Raw genomic sequence first — 6,239 nt, 5'->3', positions numbered from 1 at the left:
AGAAGTGAGCGATGGGAGACTGCTGATTTTATTTTTTTTTTTTTTCTTTTTCTCTCTCCATAGGCATGGGAGCAAGCCAGCAGTTCCTGGTAGGATGCTATTACATTTTTTTTTCCCCCTTCTCTCCCAAGAGCCGAGGAAGAAAGCCAGAAACAGCCAGGAGGTTGCTGTTACTGTCTCCCAGTTAGAGCAGGGGACAGGGTAACAGATACCCGAGGTAGCTGTGAACTCTCCAGCACCAGAGGTACTCAGGAAGAGGTTGCTCAGCCACCAGTCAGGGATGTGCCAATACTCCTTCTGAGACCCAGCCCTTGAGGGTCCTTGCTACAGGGTCTTTCCCCATCTGCTCAGGGTCAGACCAATGCTGCATCGAGGTCAGGAATGAGTCTCCCTCTGTCACACTGGTAGAGAGTGGGAGGGCTTTGCCTTCCTCTGCAGTGGGGGCATGGTCTATGCCTGGGGTCTCACAGCAGCTGCTGAGGGGTTGCATTGGGGTGAGCCCCACAGTCAGTGCCAGCTGGCACGCAGCAGCGTGGCAGTCCTGTGTTGCCCCCAGGCCCCTGCCCCCATTCCAAGGCTCCAGTAGGTCTTGACATAATTTGCTTTAGGGTGGAAAGGCTTCCCACCTTTTCTGCTTGGAACAGGGAAGTCCTTTCTTTTTTTTATCCCCAACCCCAACAAAATCGTGGGCTTGCTTTTGTTTTTCATGGAAAACACTTGATTTTGTGCTTCCCTTGGAAAAAATGCCTTCATGAATTGAGTCGGTCCCCATATATCAAAGCTTGTGTTTTGATGCATCTCATATTTTACTTCAGTCTCTGGACATCACACTCAACTTTAGGAAGGATGCCAAAGAGTTCAAAAGTCACCTCTAAAGACCATGTTGCTCAGTCTAGCAAGGATACATTTCACACTGACAGTACTGTGCTGTTCTGTACTGCATGCAACAAGGCTGTAGCTCATGTTGAAAGTAGATGATTGCAGAACACATGGAAAGCACTAAGCATAAACAGAATGACAAGAGCACTGCATACAGTAATAGACTCCACTTTTTAAGCAGGATATAGAGAATCTGGGAAGTATCCAAGGGTAAACAACTAGCACAATAAATGGAATGAAAGCTGTATGAGGAGAGCTGAAGAGAACTAAATATGCTTAGCTTGAAGACAACGGAGATACCATAGCTTTCTGATTGAGGCAGCTAAGATGTATGGCCACATTGTATGGCATCATTGTTCACCTGTGGTTTTGCTTATCTTGCCACTCTATTAGAATAGCTTTGTGCTTAGTCTTTAAAACTATGTCTTTTAGGTACTGCCTGGCCTCTTGGACACCTTTATCCTTCAGTCTGTCTGTCCATGGGACCTTGCCTATTATTTGTAAGATATTTGTTTGAAATATACCCTTTTGAAGTTTTCTGTCTTTGTTTTGCTGTTCTCAGGCTTTCACTTTCTTAGAACCATCATATTTTTATCCCAAGTTTTCTATAAACTTCACTTTCACACTTAGTTCTTCCTTACTGACCAGGCAATGCATGTGTCCTTTCTCTCTTCCACATACCCTCATTAATCTTGTATTCTTTGGTGACATAGCTTTATGAAAAACAACCAAGAGCCAGGCTTGGGGGCATGGGAGACATGGATTAAATTATCTCAAGTACAAAGGGAGGAACACTATACCAAGGTCTTCCATTTTCAAGTTCTTTACCCACTAGGCTACTTATATAATTGTGGAGTAACAGCATTTATTCCTCTAGACAACTTAGACAAGAATAGGGTACTGAGATGTGAATCCTGAATTCAGAATAGGAGTTTCTTTCATTCCCTGGAGTCTCAGAACAGCAGAGACTTCCTATGCCTGATGAAGGGTGATTACACCCGAAAGCTGGGAAAAAGAAAAAAACTTTTTTCCAACTACTCAGTTTGTCTAATAAAAGATATCACATCTACCCAAAGAACCTTGCCTGCCTATTTCTTTAGATCAACACAGCTACAACAAAAACCCAGAACAGGAGAGCATTTAAAAAACGAAACACCGTCATACTCCCACCTCCCGCACTTTCAGTTTCCCTATTGGCTAAGTGTACTGTCCTTCTACTCAGTGTTCTGGCTGTCCCTATGTGACAGGGGCACTTAATCTAATAATGGATTTGCATTCTATGCTCAAGGCCTAAGAGTTAGGCATGCCAACATAAGGCCAGACAAATCATCATGCTTGTTTGCTCTGACCTCCTCCACATCCTAGGCTGTAGATTTTCAGGTTACAATTCTTTATATGCATTATTCAAGTCACCACTTAACTTTATTTGCTTTTATTTGGTACACACTTCCTAGGAATAGGAGCACTCCTGTCATTTTGGTCATTGCTGACTTCTTTTCCCATTCTGAATAATCATAGAATACCTCACTTGTTTATTTGAAGTTGTTATTTCTTTGTTTTGTCTTCTTGTTGCCAGCAGTTAGCATAGCAGTTTTATCCAACTGCATAGATACATTTTCAAAATCGTATTTGCAGTGTATGCAGAGTATATTAATAGAATAATTCTTATTCATCCATGTCATAAGAAGTGAAAGGAAACTACAGCAAGCTGTTGAAATTTTTGTCTAACTCTGAGTTACTGTGTAGTCCTATAGAGGTCAATTGGACAACTCACGTGTATAAACAGTGCCATAGCAACAGTGTGGGGGCAAGCGGGGTGACAGCCCCAGGCACCGAAACAAAGGGGTACCAACAGGTGCTGTACAGTTCAGGCGGGGAGCAGGATGGCGCCATGCGTGGCTCCTTTAGGGGGAGGGGCATGGGAATGGGGGAAGAGTGGCTCCCACTGCTGCATGCTCTCCCAGGCAAGCATGGGGGTGGGGGGTAGAGTGCCCCCAGATCTGTGCGTAGGTGAGGATGGGCTACCACTGAGGACTTTGCCCCGGGCACCAAAGTTCATTGCTATGGCACTGTGCATAAATATATGGCTTGAGGCCCTAACCTGACTGAATTAGGTAGAGCCAGGAAGAGCTGGCCTTAGGGAAAATGGTGCACTGGGCAAACTTATACTTTGGTGTGTCACCCAGCACCTCCGCTAGTGCCACCCCCCAAGACATTGGCACTGCTGCCCAGCTGCAGAGAGGCTCTGTCTGATGGGCCAGGGAGCTGGGCAGAGCATCTGTATATGGCAGGGACCAGCAGCTGCAACCCCCTGGAGCCCAAGCAGGGGGAACAGGAGCCTGTGGTGAGAGGCTAGTGAGTATTGGCATGGAGGGCTTCAGTACCTGGCAGTCACCATGAAATTCCTCCAGGTTCCAACATGCAACAAGCCATGGTAGGTAAGACGCAGCTACATGGGTGACTGGTGCTTCTCGAGTGCGTGGGGACACCAGCGGGGCATGACTGGGAGGGAGGGGCAGTGGCTAGCCAGCAACCAATTTCAGGGGGGCACTCTGTGCCCCCCTACCAGCTGGAGAACTCACTGTTGGGGGGCCACCAGCACTCTCAGGAGGGGCACCTGTCCCCCTATGTTCCACCTATACATTGCCTATGCTTGTCCAGAGCCTTCCTTTGCTCCCTTCCAGAGGCCACTGGCCCCAGCCCAGGACTCCTTGCATACACTGCTCTGCCCCATACTGCCCCAACTGGGCAAGAGCAGGTGCTGCTGCCACTCCCACTTCTGCATGGGGAACCCTGGGCAGCCCCTCCCCAAGCAGCACCCTAGGGCAGCACTACTATCTGATGCTCATGGTGCCTGTGTGTGGTGTCCCTCCTGGCCTTGACACCCTGGGTGGTCAGTCATTTCACCCACCCCAAGGACCAGATCTCAGACCAGGCACAAAATCATATTATCTGTGCTCCAGGAAATCTACCATAACCAACCTAAGTATTCCAGTGTAATTTTAAGGGATATTAAGTGACACGCAGGTTTGTACTGTAGATCTTCATAGGGATGGATTTTATCATCGGTACACTGAATGTAGACCCTATTTCAAACTATTTAGAGTCATCACATACTTTTTATGAACTATATTTCAGAAAACTAAAGAATCCTTCAAATAGAGCCTGTCACTTAAAAAAAAAATACCAGTCTGACTACTGTATATTGGGCAAAATGAATCACAACTATTGAAGTGCATCAGTTTCCTAGTAGATCTTTATTCTCCCAATGGAAATTTCAATTTCAAGCCTAATTGAGGCTGGTTTAAAACTGTAAAGGTTTTTAAGCTTATAAGAAATATGAAGGAATCATGACTGTGTACACTGCTGTAGATATTGAGCCTGAGTCCTTCAAATCAGTTCCCTGACCTTCTTAAGTGTGGGGGAAAAAAATAAATCCTTAATAAAAGAAAGACACAGAAAGTACATTTTCCAGTAATTCTGGGAAGATGCTGTGTAGAAGTGAGGACAAAAGGACAATCTGAATAATATGAAAATGGGCCCTGATTACTTGACATTCTCTTAGCACATAGGACAATGGCCTGCAAGATTTGAAGGGGGATTATTTGCTTTCTTTTTTATTTGTCTTAGTTATGAACTAGACATTGGAAGTAAACTAGTGCTAAAGCAAAGCAAAGCTCTTATTTTAAACCTATCTCTACCCCTATACTATTTTGTCACCAGCCCTCCATTTCAGAATGGAGCAGGATCCATCTTCTCTTGATACTATTTGGGCCAGGGATTCTTTTAGAATTACTGAAGTTTCTCTTTAGACTCAGGAATAATGAATCTGTCTTCACACTGCTCATAGCACTTCCTGATCAGGATCTACACAATAATATTAAGACACAATGTCAATTCACAGCATAAAATGTATTTGTTCCAGCACTTGGTCACCCATCTGAACATTTCCCCCCCACCCCAAAAAAAAAACAACTGCTATAAATGCTGCTGTTGCTTCTAGAATCTCTCTGGGCTGCTACTAGAGCCTCAAATCTCTCCCCAGTGTTTTAACTTTGTCTAGTCCTTCAGACAAGAAGTATGCCCCTAAAATGACTCCTCATCTCACAGCGGGGGTGCTGCAGGCACCTCCCTTGGAGATCTTTAAAAGGAGACTGCATGCACACCTTGCTGGGGTTATTTGAACCCAGCAAACTTTCCTTCCCAGAGCAGCGGGGCTGGACCCAATGATCTCATGAGGTCCCTTCCAGCCCTAAACTTCTGTGAATCTGTGAACTTCAGGTGAGACTTGGAGTAATGTTACAGGTTACCTTTAAATCATCATAAAGACATATAAAAAGAGCCTTTAGATTAAGCTGTGTCACCAAATTACAAAGATGAATACATAATAACATGATCTAGAGATAAAAAATGAATATAGCTGATAGGTAGCTTTTGAATGAGATCAAAACATGAGGGTAGTTGAATCAAATGTAGGGCAAATACCACTGAATGATATGCTGTGAAACCACACATCATTTCTGCTTTTGGGATTGGTTTGTGAAACCTTACTTGTGGGGGGAAGATTCTATAAAAACTATTAAATAAAACTAAAACCAGAAACAATTCTTCCTCCCCACATTCATAAGAGATGAAAAAGAAAAGCAAATCATACACACAAATGCATCATGCTCCCCCAAATACCAGTTTCATTAAAAACTGGATCCTGAAATATGGTGCAAGCAGATAGACAGACCTCTATACAGTACATTGCAGGATACTTTCCAAAATGTGTCAAAGACGGAGTACTTTTTTTAAGCAGACCCAAATATTGAACTGAAGGCAATATGAGAAGGATTTCTAAGGTTAATATCTTTTATTGGAACAACTACATAGTTAGGATGAAGTTAGACAAGCTTTCAAATGCAAGACTTTCTTCCTCGAGTCTCTGAGGAACTGAAGGTAATGAAGAGTAAGATATCACGAGGGTTACTTTAAGCATGTGTACAGCACCTCTGACTATGGAGAAATGACATTTTGAACATTATTACTGCCAACTTGCCTCTACTTTGTGTGCACCAAATGACAAAAGAGTCAAGGTAGACATCACTCAAGCTCCACTATATATATAAATGCACCAAAGAATGACAGTTCAAAAGTGGTGCTGGGCACAAACAGAAGCAACCTTTTCATTATTGAAGAACAGCAATTGAATGGGGTATGTTTTCAAGGTAATGATGTTTGCCATGGTCAGAGACATCACGGGAATACACTGAAAATCTCCCATATCTTCATGCTATCTGGTTTTTAATACTCCAAAGAGAATTAATTCACTTAAGAGTGTCACCTTTAGATTAAATAGTGCTTGATTTAAAATATCA

This window comes from Alligator sinensis, unplaced genomic scaffold, assembly GCF_000455745.1.
Source record: "Alligator sinensis unplaced genomic scaffold, ASM45574v1 scaffold105_1, whole genome shotgun sequence".
In the NCBI taxonomy this organism is placed as follows: Eukaryota; Metazoa; Chordata; order Crocodylia; family Alligatoridae; genus Alligator; species Alligator sinensis.
This window is presented reverse-complemented; position numbering follows the sequence as displayed.